The following is a 24,450-nucleotide window of genomic DNA, read 5'->3' on the forward strand; positions in this document are numbered from 1 at the left end:
AATTACTTCATATTTCACTATACTAATTTTCAACACTAATCCTTTATGGGTTCCTAAGTAGCCTGCTACTCGCCAGAAAAGTGCTTTAACACCCCATCAGGGGTAACAGGCACTATATGAATGCAACCCTTTCTTTCCCTTCTATCCCTCCGCTATCCTTCACACTCCAAATAACTGACTAATATCCACCACTCAAATTACTTTCATGTTTCACCATACTAATTCACCACTAATCGTTTATGGGTTTCCGGAATAGCATGCTACCCGCCAAAAAAAGCGCTTCAACACCCCCATCAGGGGTTAGAAGCGCTATATAAATACAAACCTTCTTTCCTCTTCTATCCTTCTGCTATCCTTCCGAATCCAAATAACTGACTAACATATCCACCACTTAAAAGTTACTTGCATGTTTTACTATACTAATTCGACACTAATCCTCAATAGGTCCCGGAGTAGCTTGCTACTCGCCGAAAAAGCGCTTCAACGCCTCGTCAGGGGTAGTAAGCGCTATACAAATGCAATTACAATACAATACAATACAATATTGTGATTTTATTGCAGATGCTGATGAGCAATGGGGGATCTTAAATTTAGAACTGCCACCAATTAAAAAATGGTCTGAATTGGCAATCCAAATCAATGCCACTTATCTAGAGAAGGGACCACGGACGGCGAATGTCAGATCCACATCCGATAGGCATGGAGCAAATACTTTCAACAATGGCAATTGTGCCAGTCGCATAGACTACTTATTAATCAATCTGCGACTGTGGCATCCCTTAAGGGATATGGTAGTAAGAGAGCGGCCAGAGAGTGACCACAACCCCCTGTGTGCAACTCTTGATTTGTTACCACAACGGGAACACATTCGATCAGAGAGTAATTTGCTCACAAGGATGTGGTTCCATCAAACGACATGAGACGCCTAAAATGGGCAAATATACTCAAGCACCCCGAAGCTTTAGCTTCAATATCCCTAGACGTTGAAGGAGCGATTTCAGAGTTGGAAGTATGCATGCTAAACTCAGCTGCTCTTGACCCGGTGATCGGTACCCATGTTAGCTTTTTTGCCAAGCTACGCACTTATTTCATTAGATGCCATAAGGCCAAGGGAGTCTATCCTAGGAAAGGCCGACAATGGTTCAATATGGAATGTAAAGAGGTGCGTAGACAACTAGGAGCTGCAATTAAAGAGTGAAATCCCAGTGCTGTATGGCAACTAAGGTATAATTACCGAAGAGCACAAAAATCCTGGGATGAGGATAGATGGCAGGAACTCAAATTAGCACGAGTAAACAAAAATCCCAAACAGTTTTGGATCACATCTAAGTGGGACAGGGGTGGTCTGCCAACCCAGCCGCAAAACCACGTTTCACAGGAGCATTGGGTCACTCACTTTAAGCCTCAATGTGCACGTAGCTCAGGGGAAGGGACGTAAGAGAAGCCCCCGTGCCGGTACTAAACAGGCACAGTTTTTGTAGATGCTGAAGTTAGTCTGGCCCTGGGGCAGTAACAAGAGGTAAAGCACAGGGCCCAGATGGCATTCTGCCGGACATATTTCTGTATGAAAAATCTAAATGGTGCCACTACAACGCGATGGTGGCTAACGCAATTGCGCAGGGTGCCCCAGTTACTGATTCGTGGATAGGGGCGGAGATTATCCACATTTTTAAAAAGGGGGAAAAATCCCTGCCAGGCAACAATGGGCTTATCAACCTGATAGACTCACTCCAAAAGATAATTCTGCATCTAGTTTTGAACAAACTGCAGGATTGGGTGGGAGAGACAGATAGCTTATCTCCTCTACAGGCAGGCTTTATGGTGTATACTAGTACCATTGATCAGGTATTTCGTTTTATTATGCTCTACTGGAAGACTGTGATCTTGAACAAGGGTAGCCTTTATGCTGCCTTTGTGGATCTTAAATCGGCTGCATGCTGAGGTGCAACGGAGGGCAAGAACAAGAAGGTTGAGCTTGGATGTGTCCCAGAGTAATTACCAGTGGCAGAGATGAACTCAAATGTTCCACCCATCATTTTCCGTATTCATAAATATGCCAGGTGTGCCCAGATGTGGGTCCCGTGCTCGCTGCAATGCTGGAATCAAGCTGCACCCTACAGTCAGGACCCAGATGTGGGCCCTGTGCTCGCTGCACCACTGGAATGAAGCCGCACCCTACAGTCAGGACCCAGATGTGGGTTCAGTGCTCGCTGCACCGCTGGAATCAAGCCGCACTCTACAGTCAGGACCCAGATGTGGGTTCAGTGCTCGCTGCACCACTGGAATCAAGCCGCACCCTACAATCAAAGCCCAGATAGGCTGAAACCGGTCTTGGGTTGGTTGAGTTCCGGTTCAGAAAAGATCTGCATTGGCTCTTCAGGCTGGACTGCTTCTATTGGAAGGAGTCTAAAGCTGATTTGCATGTGTCTGCTTCCTGTTTGAGGTGGCATTGTGGGTCAACAACCAATTGATCTCCCTCTTCTGCTTGGCCTGGGGAGGACCTGGACGTGAGCCGGAGTCTAGTGAGGATGAGGATGTGATAAGTGCCTGGTGAGGACCAGGGCGTGAGTCAGGGGCTTGAGAAGCTCAGGATATATGCCAGGGCATTGTGAGGACCCAGAACGTGAGCCGGGGGCCTTGAGAAGACCAGGACGTGAGCTGGGGTCTTGTGAAGACCAGGACGTGAGCCAGGGCCTTGTAATGCCCAGGACGTGAGCCAGGGCCTGCTGAGCACCAGGAAGTGAGCCTGGGTCTAGTGAGGACCAGGACGTGAGCCAGGGCCTAGTGAGGACCAGGTCGTGAGCCAGGGCCTTGTGGGGACCAGGACGCGAGCCAGGGCCTGGTGAGGACCAGGATGTGAGCCAGGGCCTTGTGAGGACCAGGACGTGAGCCAGGGCCTTGTGGGGACCAGGACGTGAGCCAGGGCCTGGTGAGGACCAGGATGTGAGCCAGGGCCTTGTGAGGACCAGGACGTGAGCCAGGGCCTTGTGGGGACCAGGACGTGAGCCAGGGCCTTGTGGGGACCAGGACGTGAGCCAGGGCCTGGTGAGGACCAGGATGTGAGCCTGGGTCTAGTGAGGACCAGGACGTGAGCCAGGGCCTAGTGAGGACCAGGTCGTGAGTCAGGGTCTTGTGAGGACCAGGACGTGAATCTGGGCCTTGTGAGGACCAGGACGTGAGCCGGGTCCTGGTGGGGACCAGGATGTGAGCCAGGGCCTTGTCTAGACCTAGACATGAGCCGGGGCCTTGTGAGGACCTAGACGTTAGCTGGGGTCTTGTGAGGACAAGGACGTGAGCCAGGGCCTTGTGAGGACCAGGATGTTAGCCAGGGCCTTGTGAGGACCAGGACGTGAGCCGGAACCTGGTGGACCAGGACGTGAGCTGGGGCCTTGCGAGGACCAGGACGTGAGCCATGGCCTTGTGAGGACCAGGACGTGAGCCGGGGTCTGGTGGACCAGGACGTGAACCAGGGCCTTGTGAGGACCAGGACTTGAGCTGGGCCTGGTGGACCAGGGCCTTGTAAGGACCAGGATTTATTTATTTATTTATTATTTATTAATAATATTTAATAAAGCGCGAACAATTGCCCATGGGCGTCTCGGCGCTATTACTACTGCAAACTTCTCCACTGCTGGGCTTCTGGCAATTACTGATTAAACAACCACGTTTTCAGTTTTTTTCGAAATGACATAAGAGAGGGGCTGGTCCTGATGAACTGGGGGAGTGTATTCCATAGTTTTGGGGCCGCAACCTAAAAGCGGCGATCTCCCCAAGTGACCGACTTGGTACGTGGCACCACCAGTTCGTTAAGAGTAGAGGAGCGAAGTGGTCTTGAGGGGCAGTATGGTATTAACTGATCTCTCAGAAACTGAGGTGCTTGTTGGTGCAGTGATTTGTAGACTATGCATAGTGTCTTGAATTTAATACGGATTCCAATGTGGAGCCAGTGATAACTTCTCATTGTATCGGCTATGGGTTTATACCTGGGGGTTCCCGAGAGAAGTCTGGCCGCCGCATTCTGTACAGTCTGCATTTTCTTAATGACCCTAATCTGGGCATTGGCGAATAAGCCATTGCAGTAATCTAACGAAGATAAGACTAAGAAACTTACCAAAGTTTTGCCTACACTCTTCGGAAGAAAAGGAAGAATTTTTTTCACCAATCGTAATTTATGGAACGCTGTGGCAGCAGTCTGATTGGCATGGGCAACAAAATTAAGGTCGTTATCAAAGACAACCCCCAGGTTCCTTACCTTGGAAGCTGGTTTCGCCAAAGTTCCAAAAGACGATGGCCACCAGACGGGGGACCAACTAGGAGATAGATGTCCAAAGGTTACCACCTCCGTTTTTTCGGAGTTAAGTTTTAAACAGTTTACGGACATCCATTGTCCAATTGCCAACATGCTTGTTTTGAAACCCTCGGCCACTTTTTCTCCATCATTTTTGATAGCCAGAAGCAGCTGTGTGTCATCTGCGTATGAGGTAAGGTTCATCCCGTGTGCTTTGATGGTTTTAGCTAGGTCTGACACATAGATGTTAAATAGTGTCGGACTGAGGGATGAACCTTGAGGTACCCCACACGGCAGGGACAAATTAGCCGATTGGTACGGTCCCAGTGTCACCGCCTGAGATCTATCGATCAGAAAAGAGGCCAGTAGATTCTTGGCTGTCCCTTGAATACCCATTTTTTCGACACGGTCGACCAAGATCTGATGGTCAACCGTGTCAAAAGCTGCAGAGAGGTCCAGTAACACCAGTAGTGCTGAGCCTCCTTGGTCTCGGATGACTCTAATGTCATCGGCAGCCTTAATCAGAGCGGTTTCTGTTCCATGGAACTTGCGGAACCCAAATCGGGTCTCGTCAAGTTGGTGATATTCCTCAATAAAAGCTGCTAACTGGGTATTCATTGCCTTTTCTGCAACCTTTGCCAGAAATGGAAGATTGGCAATAGGCCTGTAGTTTTTCAACTCTGTTTTGTCTAGGCATGTTTTTTTTAAAAGGGGCTTCAGGAGGTTTTTTTTTTAACAAGCTAGGATAGATTCCTGTGCTGAACATAGAGTTACAGATTTGTGTGATAGCCGGAATCAAAGAATCCATGATCGGGGAAAGGGTTTTCAATGGACATGGATCCAAAGCTGATCCAGATTTAATGGTGCTTACAATATCTCTGGTTTGGGTCTCTGTGATATCAGCAAACTGAGTAAATGCACTGCTAGGGGAAAAAAGGTGTGCAATGTTTGTACTGTGACTAGCATTGGAGGAAAAGGCTGAGTAAATGTCATTCACCTTTGTGAAAAAGAATAATGCTAATGCATCACAAAAGAGTTGTGAAGCGGGGGTATTAAGGTTGGGGGCGTTTCCTACTAACTGCTTAGTGATGTCGTATAACTTCTTATTGGAGTTTATTGCACTCTCTATTTGCTCACTAAAATATTTCTTTTTGGCATCTGTAATCATGGATTTGTACTGAACTAACATCTCTTTATAATGATTTTTACTTTCTTCATCATAATTTTTTCTCCAATGCCGTTCCCTATTTCTGCAGAGTTGTTTCTGCTTCCTTAATTCCTCAGAAAACCATGGGGCTGAGGGGGCCTTACTGTTTCAGGTTATCGATTTGAGCGGAACCAGTTCGTTAGTAGCCTGACCTAACCAGTCATGGTATTGCTTAGTAGCGATATCAGGATCCTTAGACAGAGTCGGTTTAGTACTGTCAAGTAGAAGTTTAAGGCTTGGGTTGTTAATATCTTTCCAAGCCTTAAATGGTTCACGACTAAGAGGAAGTGTCCTAGTAATGGGAGTCTCATTAGTTATAATTGAACCTAGGACTACATGATGGTCAGACCAGGGTATCGGGAGGATATTGGTTATCTGGATATCTTCTAGGTTGGAGAAGATACCGTCCAACGTATGCCCTGCATCATGAGTGGGCCAGTTTACCAATTGAGTAAGCCCCAAGATTTCCATATCAGACAAAAGAGAAAGTGTGTCATTATCATCAATGTTGGAAATGGGATCCCTGGCTGGCCAGGGCTTTCGCCAAAGTCAGTCAGAGACAACCACTCCCAAGTCAGGGCAAGGGAGTTACACGCCAAGATAACCCCTGCTCACCCTCTAGGTAACGTGGCGCGAGCAGCAAGGCTAAACTTGGAGGCGATGTAAGTTAAGTATTTGCGCACGCACCCCAGCAACAACACCCAAAGGCCCACCACAAAGGAAACTCCACACAAGGTTATATAAAAATAGCCTTTGTATTACACCAAACACATTAGATAAAACACACTTTCTTTTTTTTTTTTTTTTTGAAATTTGTTTTATTGTTGCATCAGAGTATACGGTACAGTGTAAATAAGCCGCTGACGTGGCCTCAACATTCAGCCATGCGTGCAACGTGTTTTTTGTTTATACATCTGGTACAAATATACAGTTCCTCCAGTAATCAGTACATATTGAGCAATCATGTTTGCAGGTTAGGAGGCAGTGAGCCTGCATAGCCAGGAGGATAGTGAATGATTACAGGAATATAAAGTCCCGTCTCGAGGGCGTTGGATCGGGGTCTGTACAGCCCATATAATGGTGCTACCAGAAAACGGGGGGGGGGACAAAACTGTGGGGGGGAAGCATGTGGGCGCTAGCGTGGACGAAATACCGGTGATGGGCGCCGGGGGGGGGGGGGGCCCAAGGAGCTATTCAGCTTGCACTTCAGAAGGGTGGGAAGTCAATCAGGATGCAGGGGGCATCAGGAACCTACCCCGGGGAGGGGGACACCAGATAGACGTCAACGGTCTTCTCGGACCGGGGGGGGGGAGGAGTAGGTGTGTCACTCACTTGCGTGGACTGTCGGAAATTGTAGAGGAGCATGGCCCATTCCATGGATATGGGAAATTTACGCGCACCCCTGGCTTCTTCTTCTCTAAGGGCATCTTCTTCCGCCACCGCCCATTTACTGACCGCCCCCGTCCATGCTGCTATAGGGGGACCTTCCGGGGATCGCCAGCGCATGGCTATGCATCTGTTCACCAGCAAGGACACAAAGCTTCTATGTACCGGGGCTTTCTTAGGGACATGAAAGATGCCTAACGCGCTAGATTCCCAGGTGGATAGTGTAGTGAGACCTGTCAGTTCTGACAGTGTGTTGTGTACCGCTCGCCAAAAGGGGTGAAGGTCGGGACAGCTCCAGAACATGTGGCGAAAGTCTGCAGCAGGGGAGCAGCATCTGGGGCACAGGAATGGTGTGGAGGGATAGAACTTCTGCAATCGCGCTGGGGTGAGGTACGCCCTGTGTAGGATATAGTATTGGATGTTCTTGAAGCGGGCGTTCCTAGAGACGCGCTTTGGGGCTCCGAGCGCTTTAGTCCACTCCGAGTCGTGTAGCGCGCGACCTATGTCCTCCTCCCATGTAGCCCGCAAGGTCATCAGGGGTGCGTGTGAGAGTTCCCGGATGGATTTATACAGCCAGGTGACTAAGTGGCGTCCCACCCCCATACGCAGGACAGCGTGTATCACTGGATGCGTGTCTGGCTCGCCAGTACGGAGGTTAAAATGGGGCCGGTATCCGTCAATCAGCTGTCGATATCTGAGAAATTGGCCCGGGGGGAGCCCGTATTCAGCGGTCAGGCGGTCAAGTGATTTTAACTGGCCTTCCTCAAAGAGCGACTCCAGATCCGTGATGCCACATTGCGACCATTCGGTGACGCACGGAGCCGTGAAGTAGGAGTCTTGCCTGGGGCTGCCTATGAATGGCAACAACGGGGAGTACAGAGGTCTATTGGGGGACATTCGGTGGATCCGCATCATGCACCGGCGCGCCATCGCCACTTGGAGGGGATACGTGCGCCGCGGCTTGGTGCCCGGGAGAAGAAGACGGGTGAGTTCCGGGGTTGCGATTCTGCCGGTCGAGGTGACAGTCTCCTGAGGGTAACGATCCGCTGTCCAGTATGACAGCCATTGGAGTTGTGCCGCGAGGAAATATGACTCAAAGGACGGAGCTCCGAGTCCTCCCATCGTCGTGGGAAGCTGGAGGGTTTTTAGGGCGACCCTATGGCGGCCCTCGCCCCAAATAAGGGTCCCTAGGAGGGAGTCTACGTCGCGGAAGAAGGATCTGGGTGGTATTACCGGCAGATTCGTGAAGTGGTAAAGGAGTCGGGGGAGCATTACCATTTTGGCCAGAGCTATCCTTCCTATCGGGGCCAGTGGGAGTTTATTCCAGAAAGCGACCGCCGGGCGCAGGCTGGCAAGTGCCTTGCGGTGATTCCCCTCGAAAAGGCCAGCTGGGGAATGGTACAAGCGGACACCGAGGTACCGGGGGGCTTCTGCAGACCATGAGAGGTTATGCGCTCCGAGCCCGACTTCCCGGGGGGGCAGGCTCGGGTGTAAGGGGTAAACTGTGGACTTGTCCCAGTTCACCTGTAGTCCCGAGGCCTCTGCGAAGTCCGCCAGCGTCACCCCTATAGGGGTCAGGTCCGTATCGATGTCTCGGACGTATATGAGAAGATCATCCGCGTACATGGATACGCAATGCGTGCTGTCCGCAAGTGGGATGCCCCAATCCACACCTTCCTGACGGAGCCGAACCGCCAGCGGTTCGACTGCTTGCGTGAATAAGAGAGGCGACAGGGGGCACCCTTGTCTTGTGCCTCGTCAGACTGCGAACGCTGGCGATATACGATTCCCGATACGTACCCGTGTGGTCAAGTCGGTATACAAGAGGCGTGTGTACGCTATTAGCGTCGGGCCGATATTTAGGCGCTGCAAGACTGAGAAGAGATAGGGCCAGGTGAGGGTGTCAAACGCATTCTCCAGGTCCATAATAAGGCAGGCGGCGCGGGGAAATCTGCCACGTATCTGGTCTTGAACGTGGAAGATTCGGCGGAGGTTCTGGGAGGTGTTCCTCCCCGGAACAAAGCCGCATTGGTCGGGGTGGACCAGCGGGCGCATGACTTGCGCATAACGATCAGCCAGAATTTTCCCCAGGATTTTACAGTCGGCCGACAGGAGCGTGATGGGGCGATACGACCCCATGTGGAGTGGATCTCTGTGGGGTTTGGGAAAGGTGACAATCACGGATTCCCGCAGTGACTGGGATAACCTCCCCAGATGAAGAGACGCCCCGAACACCCGTGACAAATGGGGGACCACTAGGGGAGAGAATGTCGAGTAGTACTCCAGCGGGAAGCCGTCCAGTCCCGGCGCTTTATTCCGGGACATGGCACGAATTGCCTGGGTGATGTCAGAGGGTTTTATCCTGGCGTCCAGGGCACGCTTGTCTACATCCGATATTGCGGGCAGTGTCAGTGGATCCAAAAAACGATCCACAGAGAATGGGGAGTATTGGGCCGGGGTCCCGTACACTTGTGTATAGTGACGTTGGAACGCTAGGAGGATCTCGGCCTGCGAGCGCACCAGTACACCGTCTAGATCGACAATATCCGTGTTAGGCCTGATTTCGGTATCCTGCCTCGCCATCCAGGCCAGTAGTGCTCCAGTTTTGTCTCTGTCCTTATGCACCCTAGAGGAGTAAGCCCTAAAATTGTATCTTCGGAGGTCAGCGCAGGCAGTCTGATACTCCGTCTTAGCCTTGGCCGTGAGCACGGCGTGTTCCACCGAGTCGTCAGGCCGTTTAGTGAGTGCGGCCAGAGATTGTTCTGTAGCTTGGAGCGTCCGTTCCAAGGTGCGTCGGACTCCCACCACCTGCTTGATGCATTCTCCCCGCGCCACCACCTTAAACGCGTCCCATTCCACCAGTACCGACGATGCCGTGTTTGTGTTATGCGTAAAGTAGTCGCGGATGCTGGTTTCGTGTGTGTCTCTGAATACCGGATCTGAAAGGCAGTCCCTAGGGAGGCGCCAGGTGGGGACAGGCGGGTGTGGGGGGCGCCAGGTTAGACGGATGATGTGAGCGTCATGATCCGAGAGGATCCGACCTAGGTAATCTGTGGATGTGATCTTAGGGAGGATTGGTGCAGAGCAGAGGAAACGGTCCAGACGGACCCTGAGGTTATGTGGAATCGAGTGGAAGGAGTAAATGCGAGCCAGTGGGTGCAGGTGTCGCCATGCGTCAGTGATTGCCCAGTGCACGGTCCATGCCCTGAAGAGTTCTGCCTGTCGGGGAGCCGGGGAGTGTGCGGGGGAGGATGCGAGCGGTCCATGGTGGGGTCCAGTGTGCAATTAAAGTCACCTCCCAATACCCACGGAACTGTAGTGAACTGGGCCAAAACGCCCGTGAGGTGGTCCCAAAATGTATCCTGGTCCGTGTTGGGGGCGTAAATGCTACCAAGGAGTATACCCTGGCCATCGAGTATCCCCTCTAGAAACGCATACCTGCCCTCTCTATCCACCACCCGCCAGAGCTCTCGGAAGGGTGTACCTGGCCTGACCCAAATTAACGCGCCTCGCGCAAACGCTGAATAGTGAGTGGCACAGAGGGTCCCTCGCCATTTGACCTGCAAGCGAGTGAGTTCGGTAGTGTTCATGTGTGTCTCTTGCAAAAATGCAATACTGGCTGACATACGTCTAATGTATGAGTAAACAGAGTAGCGTTTGCTGGGTGTGTGTAGACCTCGCACATTCAGTGTAAGGACATTAATGTCTGAACGTGAGTCTGCCATTCGTACGGTGTCGTGAGTGGGAGAGGGACCCCCCTGCAGCCCCCGTCGGCCGCCAGTGAGTATGTGTCACGTGTACTCCTAGTGCGCCAAGCTTCCACAATCATGGGGGAGGGACTAAGGGAATTAACAACAGATAGAACCTTGGGTGGGAAACAGTCCCAATACTGAGGATATCTCACCGGGGGTGGCATATCCAAACTAGTGTCCCACTAGGGGAGAAAAATACAACGAATAACAGCGGGGGCGGCAGCGTGTGTCGCTGCTGGGCCTGTGCGCGGGTCGGGCTCTTGTAGGAGAAGCGACTATCGCTCGCAAGCGCTCACAGTTATTAGACAAAGCAGTCTAGGCTCCTAGACGTCGCGCAATACAATAGGCCACCATGAGAAGGATATAATAGTGGAAAGTTCATCCATCATGAAGAGGTGCCAGGTCGGTCGGCCAGGGTAGCTTCCAAGGTGTGCGTCGTAACAAGGGGGGAGGAGATTGGTCCAATCCCCGACATTGTTCCGTCACTGTCCTGGTCTTTCTCAGGGGTGAACAGGTGCGGTCGACCCTCCAAATCTGACGCTATGGGTGACGTGTGCAGTTCGATCACCGCTCTCAAGGCATCTCGTCGCTCCTGCATGATTTGCGTGAGGTCGGGTGAGCCCGTGGGGGATGATGTCTGGCTTTTGGGGCGGCCTGATCGAGCACGGCTCGCACCTCGTCGTCTGGGGCGTCTGAAGTCGTTGTTGCGTGCTCTCTGGGGTCCAGGATTAGGGATTATTGGGCAGTGAAACTCAGTCCAATCCTGTGCTTCCTCCGCCGTGTTGAAAAAGAGGGCTTTCCCCTTGTGCAGTACTTTCAGGCGGGCCGGGAACAGCAGGGAATATTGAAGATCATTTGCGCGGAGACGCCTCTTGACGTCTAGGTAGGTGGAACGCTGGAGTTGGATCTCTCGGGCATAGTCCGGGAACACCATAACGTGCTGGTCTTCCACTTGGAGGGGGCCCGCCGTTCGGGCCGCACGAAGCACCGCATCGCGGTCTCGGAAATGCAAGAATTTAGCCAGCATGGGTCGCGGAGGGAGGCCCGGCTTGGGTGCCCGGGCCGGAACCCTATGGGCTCTTTCAATGGAAAAATATGCCGACCTTTCCGCCTCCGGTGTGAAAGATTTGGTCCAGAGCTCCATGTATGTCAGAGGGTCCGAGTTCTCAATCCCTTCCGGCAAGCCCAGAACGCGGATATTACAGCGTCTCGAGCGCCCTTCCAGGTCCACTGTGCGTTCCTCGAGGGCCGCCACGCGGTGCAGGACCCCCTTCAGTTCCGCCTCCTGTGTTTTCACCGCAGGCTGCAGCTCAGTCACAATCCGTTCTCCGTCTTTCACTCTGTCCGCCAACTTGCGATGGTCGTCGCGGATTAAACTGATGTCCGTTGTCAGGACGCCCAATCTCTCCTCCATTGATAGGCGGGACAATTCAATTGCCGCCAACACCTGATCCAACTTTGCGACAGTGTGGGGTCGGTTTGCGACGCGTTGGCTTGCGTCCATGTTCTCGTTTGCGGCATTCTCTCGGGGGCCGTCTCGGGGACAGCCGTCGTCTGCGTGGGCCTCGTTTTCCCCATGAGTGCAGTCAGAGATGGGGAGGGCCCGGGCCTCCGTGCACCCCGCAGTCAGCCGGCCACCCTTCCTCTGCGTATCCGGGTAGGCAGCAGCTCGGTGCAGGTCGGGCTTCTAGTCCCTCTTGGTCCCGGGGCAATCACTGTCTTCCTTTTAGGGGACCCCTGCCAGTTCGGGGCGCGAAGAGTAACTTGCGGCTGCAAGGGGGTGACAGCCCTGGCGTCAGGGGATACGCATCAGAAGGGCATTGCTTCCACAGTCCAGGCTTCCCCGGAGATAGGGTGCTCGTAAGTAAGGTCGGGCTCCGCCCCCTCAGGCGACCCCGGGGGCCGAGGAGCAGGCGATCAGGGTTCGGGGGGTGGGGGCTCGGGTTGATGAGCGACCCCGGTGTGGTGTGTTCTCGCCTCGGGGTCAGTGGAGCATCATGTCTGCAGGGAGGAGTCCACACCAATCAGGGCGCCCTGGTCCCTGCGGGCGCCATCTTAGGGCCAGGCACCCGGGTCCACCGGGCCACGCAATGTAGTAGGAGCGTTCTGGCTCCCCCCCGCCCCTTGAGCAAGGGCCAACGCCGTCCACGACCCCTCGGCGGGCCCCAGCGGGGGCAGGAGGCCGCCGGGTCACTGGCGCCGAGATTCACAGGAGGAGAGGGGGGGGAGGAGGGGTCGACACTCACCGCCTCCAGGTGGGATCGAGGCCGTCCGGGGGGTCCCAGCGTCACATAGGCGGTACCTCCGTTAATGTCTCCTGGTCCGCGGCGGCGGGCTGAACAGTGCTGGGGTAGGCTCCCGGTCACGCAGGAGCGCCGATGCAGTTATCCCTCGGGACAGCGGCCGCCATCTTGTGCGCTGGACCGCTCCCGCAATAGTTAGTCCGGCTCGGTTCAGGAGCCCGTGAGGCGGTTACTCCGCTCCCCGCTGGGGCACCGGGGCCAACAGCCGTCCTCTCCGTTGAGGGCCGCCGCCTCGGGGATAGGTCCTCAGTGGCGTCCACCGCAGGTAGAAGGAGCCGCGCCCGCCATCTTGGACATTCGGCGCTCGGCTCCGGCGTCGATGAGGGACGGGACGGTGTCCGACGCTCGTCCGCAGCCCCCGCAGCTCAGCCAGAGGACGCTCACCGCAGGTAAGCCTCAGTGGAGTGATTTTTGTAGGCTGAGGCTCCCAACGATCTTAGGAAGTGGGCACGATGCTAGCCCGATCGCGGAGCCTCAGCAGGACACAGCCGCCATCGTGGCTTGCCAAGCCACGCCCCCAGATAAAACACACTTTACAATGTGCCAGAGGCACGGGCAGAATTTACAAGGGATTATTTACAAGACAGGGCCACCTGGACCACTGTCAGGAATAGCACTTTCTGAACGTAGAATACAATACTTGTAGGCCTAGAACTTAGAACATAGAGCCTAACGGACAGTACCTCCCATCCTGGTTGCGTGGGATAATGCGAGTGACCTCCTTAGTAAACTTGAGCGGGCGGCCCAGCGAAGCGGCATGACTCAGGGGAGAGTGGTGCGGCTCGAGGCTTGGACGGGCGGCCGGCAAGGTACAAGCGTTTCTCTGGGGCGACCAATGTGTGCGGCTCAGAAGAGGAGGGGGAGGCAGGATGCGGGCAGCCCAGCGAAGCGGCGCGGCTCAGGGGAGAGCGGCGCGGCTCGAGGCTTGGACGGGCAGCCGGCACGAGCTGCCGAGGGGAATGAGCGAGGCACACTTCAGCGAGGCCCCAGGGGCCCAGGGAGATCAGACAAGTCCCAGCAATTTGGCAGGGAAGGCACCATAGAGTCCACTGGTCCTGGGACTCTGGTCAGGGGGCAAGCTCAGTATCAAGCCCTTGGAATATCACTTAGTACATAACAGAACATCACTGTAACACAAAATAGGACATAAAGCACACAACCAGTACCCACTGGTAACTGGTAAGTCCCCCCTACGCAATCCTAACCACCCTAGGAACAGATCACGCAGGGAACCAGGACCTTACTAGCACCACCTGCACTAGCAAGAACAACCACCTCAGTATCACAATACAAGTAGGGGCATAGACCTGGGGACAAAACACATGATGCAGAACCTACATTCAGCGGTGTAAGGGACACATGACGCATCAACACACGTTCAGCGGTGTAGGGAACAGGGCACATAATGTATCAACAACACATTCAGAGGTGCAGCAAAGAGCACTTTGCAGAAATCACAGTAACCTGAACTTACATCAAAGGCCAGGGTCCAGGTTGTGCCACTTGCGCCAGAACCTAAACGTAGCAGCTGCCCACTACTTGCTGGGCAGCTGAGGGACAGGACAGGGGGGCCTAAACGCTGCAGCTGGCACTAAGTGCTGCGCAGCTGGGGAAAGGCCAGGGATGAAGGAGTGCGCCTCACTCCTAAAGTCCAGAACATGTCCCTAGGGAGGAAGAAAGACCTACACGGTGCAGCTGCCCACTAATTGCTGGGCAGCTGGAAACAGAACTGCGACAGGGGCCCTCACTGGCCCCTCAGGACAAGGACTGTGCCCAACTGAGCCCTCTGGCTCTAAAACAAAAAGATGCAGCCTCACTGGGCTGTTGGGGTCCCTCACGGGGGACCCGAGAACGAATATGCCCCCTGAGCCTCTCAGGGCTCGTGAATAGGGTGGGGGGCCTTCGCTGGAGTCCCCCCTCTGGGGACTCGATATGGCCAAATGGGTCAAGAACCTCCCAGGGCTCGGGTAACAATGTGGGGCCAGGGGAGCCTCTCGGGGCTCGTGGGCAAAACGGGCGGAGTCCCTCTCGGGGGACTTAGCATCACCGGAGGCCTCACGGGCCTCTCCACACCACAAGGCTCGCTCTGGAGGGGAGGGGCGGGCACCGACAATGTGCCCCGACGCCCCTCCTCCCCTGTAAGGCACTCACCGGACTCTGGCGCTTGGCGGCGGTTCTCCTCCTCCACCGGGGCTTTAGACGCGCCGGTCTCTGCCTCACCCGGTCCCCCATCTCGGGACCGGGCCTCGACATGGAGCCTTCGTGGCTCCTGGATAAATCAGTATCCGGAGCTCCCTCCTGGTCACGGGAGCCCCGCAACGCTCGCACCACTGCCTGCTTCCGCCTCGCTCCCCGGCGGGGGCGGGACAGGGGAATTCCCTCGGGCCGGCAGCCAATCACGGCGCGGCCTGGGGAAATCGTCATCAGGGAATCCCGGGCCGGCAAGCCAATCACGGCGCGGCCCCGGGAAGGCATCATCAGGAGGCTCGGCCTGCTGGACCAATCACAGCACGGCCCGGGCGGGCGGCTGCTTTCCCCAGCTTCTCCTTGACCCACAGCTGCGGCGGTGATCCGGGGACCATACCGGGTGGGCACCGGCTGACGAGCATGAAGTGCTCAGGGCGCGACAAGGGCGACAAAGCGCCAAGGTGCGCTAGGGGCAAAATAAACGGTTATTTGCGGTGTGGGCAGCCGCTAAGGAAAAGGAAAGCGCTCCCAGCGCTTTAGCAGGAATTACAGCGCTTCCAGGCGCTAGGTGAAAAGTGAAGCGCTCCTAGCGCTATATGTCAAAATAAAGCGCTCCCAGCGCTGCAGGAGAAATCAAGCGCTTCCAGGCACTTGGAAGCCCAGAAGTCCAGCAAAAGTCCCTCTGGCATCCAGGAGCTGGGCAGGGCAAAGAAGCCCCACAAGTCCAGGGACAAGCACAGCAGAGAAAAGTCCTCCAGGGCATCAAGGCAAGGCAGAAAGACCCCAGAGGGAGAAGGCATCCAGAGGCTGGGCAGGGCCCAGGGGAGGCAAGTCTTCCCCCTGGGCCCAAGCAGCAACACGCCCCTGGTAGTTTCAAGTTGGCAAACAAGAACATTTTTCAAGAGGTCACAGCCTCTTTTTATACAGAGCAATCCTTTGTCTGTAGGTGCAGGGTGGGGGGAGAAACCAGTCGCAGCTGGTTCTGGAACACTCTTGATGGCCCAACCACCCATTTCATTCACTGGGGAGGCAAGGGTCGTTAGACACACCACAGGGGGGTGGAGCCAGCATTGTGTGGGGAAAACCCAGCCCATCCAGGACACAGGTACACTCCTCCCACACATCACTCATGCTAATCTCACACTCACCACCGGGCAGAGCCATCCAGACTTCCTGGAGCCTGGCATGCCAGCCAGCTCCAGGCAATCACGCTCCAGCACCCTCACAGCACACATATCTCAATGTCCAGAAGTAGCACTTCCCTTCTAGACACATACATGCTGCATACACCATCTCGCAGCATTCACTCCCCCGAGTTCACACATACCAAACTTGACCATGCACACCTCACGCATCAGGAACTACCAGGGACACAGACATTCCCCATGCATTCCTATGGGAGGGCAGGCCAATCTCACACACGCACTCAGGGAGAGCACGCACTTTACACTGCGCCACAGTGTCAAAGTGCGCAAAGACCAGAAATCAAGGCAAAAAGTTCAGGGGTGAACCTGCCACAAGGCCCAAGTCCAACAATCAATTTTATCTAAATGGAAATTGAAGTCCCCGAGTACTGTTAATGACTCCTCAATTGCCAGCGATTCCAAAATAGTGCCGAGTTCAGAGAGGAATCCGGAGCGTGCTCCCGGCCGTCTATATAGCAGCAGTCCCCTAAAATTGTACGTGGGGGATAGATGGATATCAAATTGCATTGCTTCGCAAGTGAGCGAGGGTATCGGTGAGGTCCGAATATTATACGTATCTCGAGCTATTATAGCTATCCCACCTCCTCTTTTGCCCTGTCTATCATATCTATGGACTCTAAATCCACTTGGGACCGCAATCACGAGGTCTGGATCGGACGACTTGTCCATCCATGTCTCAGTCATAAACAAAATGTCAATATTCCTATCTATGACTAAATCTGATATTTCTTGTCTATGCTTTCCTAATGAACGAACATTAGTAAGCGCTATTATCATCCTTTTAGGATGTTTCTGTTTAATACGGTGAATTGTGTTAATCATTAAAGGTATGGTGGCCTCACAATGCATGCATTCCAGAGCGGGAATATCTGAGGTAGACCCTAGGTTATACTTGGTGCATTTATCTGTGGGGGATGGACGAAGGTCAGTCAACATTAGAGGTGAATAGGGAAGGTGGCGAGCTATGCCATGAGGTCCAGGGGTTGTGGCCCTTGGCCCGGTATGGACGGGCGCAGACGGACTTGCCTTTGGCAAGCCGCCGGTGCGCCCGCTGCGCGGACGGAAGGGCATTGTTTTTTTATACTGTATAGAGGAGGGTGGGAGGCGTCCTGCAACTGGACCGCCAACCCTTCCTCCCAGCAAGATGGCGCCCACAGCCTTTACCCCGCGTCGTTAGCGCCCTAATCGGCTGCGCCGGGGATGGATGGAAGGCATGTGCAGCAAGCCTCGGTGCAACGCAATTCTTGCACTCGAGTGTCCCGTTAGTATGGCAATTTAAAACGGACTGTTAAAATATATACAAATTTTAAAATGATCTTTACCAAAGTACAGGGATAGAATTGTAGATCCCCCGGCTTCCGCCTCAGGGGAGAAATGAGCAAAGTCCTGTACCAAGTAAACACCACCCCTTAAGTATCAGGGAGGGCGGGGGGCGTCCTGCAACTGGACCGCCAACTCTTCCTCCCAGCAAGATGGCGCCCACAGCCTTTACCCCGCGTCGTCAGCGCCCTAATCGGCTGCGCCGGGGATGGATGGAAGGCGTGTGCAGCAAGCCTCGGTGCAACGCGATTCTTGCACTCGAGTGTCCCGTTAGTATGGCAATTTAAAACGGACTGTTAAAATATATACATATTTTAAAATGATCTTTACCAAAGTACAGGGATAGAATTGTAGATCCCCCGGCTTCCGCCTCAGGGGAGAAATGAGCAAAGTCCTGTGCCAAGTAAACACCACACCTTAAGTATCAGGGAGGGCGGGAGGCGTCCTGCAACTGGACCGCCAACCCTTCCTCACAGCAAGATGGCGCCCACAGCCTTTACCCTGCGTCGTCAGTGCCCTAATCGGCTGCGCCGGGGATAAATGGAAGGCGTGTGCAGCAAGACTCGGTGCAACGCGATTCTTGCACTCGAGTGTCCCGTTAGTATGGCAATTTAAAACGGACTGTTAAAATATATACAAATTTTAAAATGATCTTTACCAAAGTACAGGGATAGAATTGTAGATCCCCGGCTTCCGCCTCAGGGTAGAAATAAGTCCTGTGCCATGTAAGCACCACCCCTTAAGTATCAGGGAGGGCGGGAGGCGTCCTGCAACTGGACCGCCAACCCTTCCTCCCAGCAAGATGGCACCCACAGCCTTTACCCCGCGTCGTCAGCGCCCTAATCGGCTGCGCCAGGGATGGATGGAAGGCGTGTGCAGCAAGCCTCGGTGCAACGCGATTCTTGCACTCGAGTGTCCCGTTAGTATGGCAATTTAAAACAGACTGTTAAAATATATACAAATTTTAAAATGATCTTCACCAAAGTACAGAGATAGAATTGTAGATCCCCCGGCTTCCGCCTCAGGGGAGAAATGAGCAAAGTCCTGTGCCAAGTAAATACCACCCCTTAAGTATCAGGGAGGGCGGGAGGCGTCCTGCAACTGGACCGCCAACCCTTCCTCCCAGCAAGATGGCGCCCACAGCCTTTACCCCGCGTCGTCAGCGCCCTAATCGGCTGCGCCGGGGATGGATGGAAGGCGTGTGCAGCAAGCCCCGGTGCAACGCGATTCTTGCACTCGAGTGTCCCGTTAGTATGGCAATTTAAAACGGACTGTTAAAATATATACAAATTTTAAAATGATCTTTACCAAAGTACAGGGATAGAATTGTAGATCCCCCGGCTTCCGCCTCAGGGGAGAAATGAGCAAAGTCCTGTGCCAAGTAAACACCACCCCTTGAGTATCAGGGAGGGCGGGAGGCGTCCTGCAACTGGACCGCCAACCCTTCCTCCCAGCAAGATGGCGCCCACAGCCTTTACCCCTCGTCGTCAGCGCCCTAATCGGCTGCGCCGGGGATGGATGGAAGGTGTGTGCAGCAAGCCTCGGTGCAACGCAATTCTTGCACTCGAGTGTCCCGTTAGTATGGCAATTTAAAACGGACTGTTAAAATATATACAAATTTTAAAATGATCTTTACCAAAGTACAGGGATAGAATTGTAGATCCCCCGGCTTCCGTCTCAGGGGAGAAATGAGCAAACCGTATGAACCGTGGCCTGGTGAGGACCTGTTATGTTCCATATAGGTACCCATATATAGGTCCGGGTAATATCATATACTTTTACCTTTTAGGATTGAACCTTTACCTAGTTCAAGTCCTGGGTGCAGCAGGAGGGTTTTTCCCTGAACAATAGCCTCCTATAACTTCATCAATGGACTCATACCATATGAATGAATATTCATGAGGGTTCTTGGAAACCAGGTAGAAGCTGCACCACCTGCATAATATCTATGTACAAGGTTCATCCCCTACGTCATGCTCAAATCCAAAAATGGCTAGTACAAGGGACAAGGGACAAAGAAACACTAGATAATTTTTGTATAAATACAGCACATCTTACTGAGTTAAGAGCGAGGAGATCAGGACTTCCATGCCGACACACTGCCGCGAGACGCTGAGGTTCCTGCATTCAGACACTCCAGCTCGCAGTGGTCTGAACATCCCTTGCGGGTTGTCCAGTTCGAGACCAGAACGGGGGTCCCACACTCTCTCAATTCAGGTAATGGGGTTTCACTTATCCTAGGAGGATTCTTGGCTTAACACCTACATACATGCTTGGTACACTTAGGTACATCTAGCTAGGATTACATCGTAGGAGTACGCATTTTACTGTAATGTATTTTATATGCTGGTATGCATTCATTATTTTAGCAGAATGATAGACATCTATCATCCTTATACATTTCTTTTTTTTTATCACAACAAAAGTTAAACCTTTATTAATAATCTTCACAGAAAATTATCATGACGCATCTTGTGCAAGCACTGGTAAAGACAACGGATCTTGTCTTGGCAAATTGGTGTGATGATTAATTATTCTTATTTGTTTTATTGCAAGCACAGGCCACAAAAAGAAAAAAAAATTCAGCCACCTGCTTGTAGATTTCCTATTCTTGCATTTAAAATTTTAAAATTAAAGAATTTTCTTTAACGTAGCAGTGTTATCTGTGATGATTTTTTTTTTAAACAGTCTTTATTGATGTTTTACATTAATCCAGCAACCCATACCCCCACCCCTCCCTAGCACAGGCATGAAAATTAAATAAATATAACAACATAAACATAATTATAAGCATAGGTCAGAATGAGAACACAAATTAAACAAAAATATGGTTTGTACAGATCTAAGAAGAAAGTAGTTACATCCTATACATACTTATTTAACCCGTATATTCAATCCATTGTGCTAAGGGGTTCCAAATTTCAAATCCTAACTTCTTCTTGTTTCGACCCTTACGTTTATATATTGCAGTTTCCAAGCTATAAGTCGCCAGTAAGCGTGTTTGCCACTGTTGGAATGTAGGCGGATATGCAGCAAGCCAAGCTGATGCAAGACAAATTCTAAATACAGCCATTGCCACATATATCAAGCCCCTTACATGCGGTGGCCGTGTGTCAACACTTGCCCCAATTACGATTTCGGCGGTGGTTATCTCTATCTTATCTTGAAAGATTTTAGAAAGAAAAGTGGATATCTCCTGTTTTATTATAAAAAGTTCCCTGCAAGTTGCTAACATTTGTATTAAATCTGCTTCTGGTGATGAGCATCGCGGACATTGAGTCCCCTTGCCTGTACTCCACTTAGCTATTTTTTTAAGCGTATAATAAAGTTGAAGTCTTGTAGTATTGTGCCTGTAGTTTTGTTGAGACTAAGATTGATTGACACTGATCGAAACCCATCTGAATAGCGGATTCGGGAATCTCTAATTGATCCTGCCAAATTTGGATATGTTTATCCAAATCATCAGGCAGCATGGTAATCAGATTAGTATAAATTTCCCCAATTTTAATTGTATTATTTTGTATAATCGTTTCCATTAATTGTATTTTTCGAAATGCGGAGTTACCACCACACTTTTTTTAAATAAAATCTCTAATTTGGAGGTATTTAAAAAAAATCATGATGATCCAGACCAAATCTCTTTTTTAACAGATCAAATGTACACAACCCGATAGAGTTGTAAAATGAACCAAGTGTCGTGATACCAAGCCTGACCCACCGTTCCATGCATGCATCAGAAAAAATCTCAGGAAGGTTATGATTTCGATACATGGTTGTAAAATGCAAAAATCTACCAATCCCGAGAATTTTACGTATATTACCCCATGCAATATAGACACCCTTTAGGGTTTTAAACCGAACCTTTTTAAAGTGGCAATCATATATCAAACGCCAAAGATGATGTCGTGTCTCTTCACCTAGAATAAGTTCCTGTGGAGTTGGGACCCCACTCAATTCTTCTGATAGCGAGCTTGGGGTTAAGAGTGCTCTGCTATAATTAAGAATAGTCGCCGACCAATAAAGTTTAAAATTTGGAAGGGCAAGTCCTCCCCTATCTTTGGGGAGATTGATGAATTTAGTGGCTCTACAAGATTTACTATATCCCCAAATGAAACGAGAAAATATTCCATCAATTTTTTAAAGATTTGTTGATCAAACATTAGGCATATGGCTCTAAAAAAGTATAGGAATTTTGGAAAAAATACCATTTTAATAAGATTACATCTTTCAATAATGGTTAGCTGTAAGTTGTGCAGTTTCTTCAAAGCTTGATCCGTTTGTTTCAGCAGTGGATTAAGATTAATTTTAACCAGGTTATCAAGATTTGAGGTAATATTAACTCCAAGATAAACTGCATTAGTTACTACCCTATTATCACAATAATTAAGTTGTTATTAATTACAATTTGAGTTTTATTTGAGTTCAGTTTATAACCCGAAACCACCCCAAAATTCCCGGCCTCTTGTTCAATTAATTTAATGGCTTCCTCTGGATTAGTTGTTGTTATAGCAATATCATCAGCATAGGCTAATGTTTTAGTTGCTCCATTGGGGGTCACCATTGGTCTTATAGCTTGATTTTGCTCCAGTTTCCGAATAAACGGATCTATGAATAGGGCACTTTAAAATTATCCGATGCCACACCATTTATCATAACTGTTGTTTAAGGTTTAACATATAACATACGGATTGCCTTAATAAATGTTTCCCCTATCCCACTCCTTTTACATTTCTAGTGCTTCTAGTTATGTATATCGTCTATTGTCTATTGATTGTCTCAGCACATCTATTTTACACTAGAATAACGACTGTTCATAAAATACATATTGAAAACATCCCAACCGTTTATTCTGTGTATCTATCTAAGAGAATCAGAGTTGTCATGTTTGATAGTTGCCAGAAACTCTTCCCTCCTTGGTAATAGGAGTTTCCATTGGCACTGTGAGCTAGCTGGTATACACACCAACATACCAGATAGAGGTGTCCAGAATCAGTCTGACACCAATCCTATAGTCTATGTTGTCTAAACGCACAGAACCCAGATGACAAGCCAGGACAGGCCTCTATGCCTACACCCCTGGACAGACCTCACCTCCTCTGCACCCCTGGACAGGCCTCCCCTCCTCTGCACCACTGGACAGGCGTCACCTCCTCTCCTCCCCTTGGACAAGCCTCGCCTCTTCTGCGCCCCTGGACCGGCCTCAGCTCCCCTGCACCCCTGGACAGGCCTCACCTCCTCTGCACCCCTGGACAGGCCTCACCTCCTCTGCACCCCTGGACAGGCCTCACCTCCTCTGCACCCCTGGACTCACCTCCTCTGCACCCCTGGACAGACCTCACCTCCTCTGCACCCCTGGACAGGCCTCGCCTCCTCTGCACCACTGGACAGGTGTCACCTCCTCTGCACACCTGGACAGAGCTCACCTCCTCTGCACCCCTGGACAGGCCTCCCCTCCTCTATACCCCTGGACAGGCTTCACCTCCTCTGCACCCCTGGACAGGCCTCACCTCCTCTGCACCCCTGGACAGGCCTCACCTCCTCTGCACCCCTGGACAGGCCTCACCTCCTCTGCACCCCTGGACAGACCTCACCTCCTCCGCAACCCTGGACAAGCCTCACCTCCTTGGCACCCCTCAACAGGCCTAAGCTCCTCTCCTCCCCCTGGACAAGCCTCACCTCCTCTGCACCCCTGGACAGGTCTCTCCTCCTCTGCACCCCTTGGACAGGCCTTGCCTCCTCTGCACCCCTTGGAGAGGCCTCACCTCCTCTGCACCCCTGGACAGGCCTCCCCTCCTCTGCACCACTGGACAGGCATCACCTCCTCTCCTCCCCCTGGACAAGCCTCGCCTCTTCTGCACCCCTGGACCGGCCTCAGCTCCTCTGCACCCCTGGACAGGCCTCACCTCCTCTGCACCCCCTGGACAGGCCTCTCCTCAGCACCCCTGGACAGGCCTCACCTCCTCTGCACCCCTGGACAGGCCTCACCTCCTCTGCACCCCTGGACAGACCTCACCTCCTCCGCACCCCTGGACAGGCCTCCCCTCCTCTGCACCACTGGACAGGCATCACCACCTCTCCTTCCCTGGACAAGCCTCGCCTCCTCTGCACCCCTGGACCGGCCTCAGCTCCTCTGCACCCCTGGACAGGCCTCACCTCCTCTGCACCCCTGGACAGGCCTCACCTCCTCTGCACCCCTGGACAGACCTCACCTCCTCCGCAACCCTGGACAAGCCTCACCTCCTTGGCACCCCTCAACAGGCCTACGCTCCTCTCCTCCCCCTGGACAAGCCTCACCTCCTCTGCACCCCTGGACAGGTCTCTCCTCCTCTGCACCCCTTGGACAGGCCTTGCCTCCTCTGCACCCCTCGGAGAGGCCTCTCCTCCTCAGCACCCCTGGACAGGCCTCTCCTCCTCTGCACCCCTGGACAGGGCTCACCTCCGCTGCACCCCTGGACAGGCCTTGCCTCCTCTGCAGTCCTCTGGACAGGCCTCTCCTCCTCTGCACCCCTGGACAGGCCTCGCCTCCTCTGCACCCCTGGACAGGGCTCCCCTCCTCTGCACCCCTGGAGAGGCCTCACCTTCTCTGCACCCCTGGACAGGCCTCGCCTCCTCTGCACCCCTGGACAGGCCTCACCTCCTCTGCACCCCTGGACAGGCCTCACGTCCTCTGCACCCCTGGACAGGCCTCACCTCCTCTGCACCCCAGGAACGGCCTCGCCTCCTCTGCACCCCTGGACAGGCCTCGCCTCCTCTGCACCCCTGGACATGCCTCGCCTCCTCTGCACCCCTGGACAGGCCTCGC

At 52.5% G+C, this 24,450-nt stretch overlaps 1 pseudogene across 1 annotated transcript in view; it reads right to left on the reverse strand.

The window, feature by feature from the left end:
* The window catches only part of LOC144805976 (uncharacterized), a 138,189-nt pseudogene that overhangs the window by 30,296 nt on the left and 83,443 nt on the right, over positions 1-24,450 (reverse strand). Inside the window, exon 4 of the transcript XR_013605645.1 lies at positions 18,872-18,883. The product of XR_013605645.1 is annotated as an uncharacterized LOC144805976 (transcript). The remainder of the gene's footprint in view (positions 1-18,871; positions 18,884-24,450) is intronic.

The sequence above is a fragment of the Lissotriton helveticus genome (genome assembly GCF_964261635.1).
Source record: "Lissotriton helveticus chromosome 1_1 unlocalized genomic scaffold, aLisHel1.1 SUPER_1_unloc_37, whole genome shotgun sequence".
NCBI classification, from domain to species: domain Eukaryota; kingdom Metazoa; phylum Chordata; class Amphibia; order Caudata; family Salamandridae; genus Lissotriton; species Lissotriton helveticus.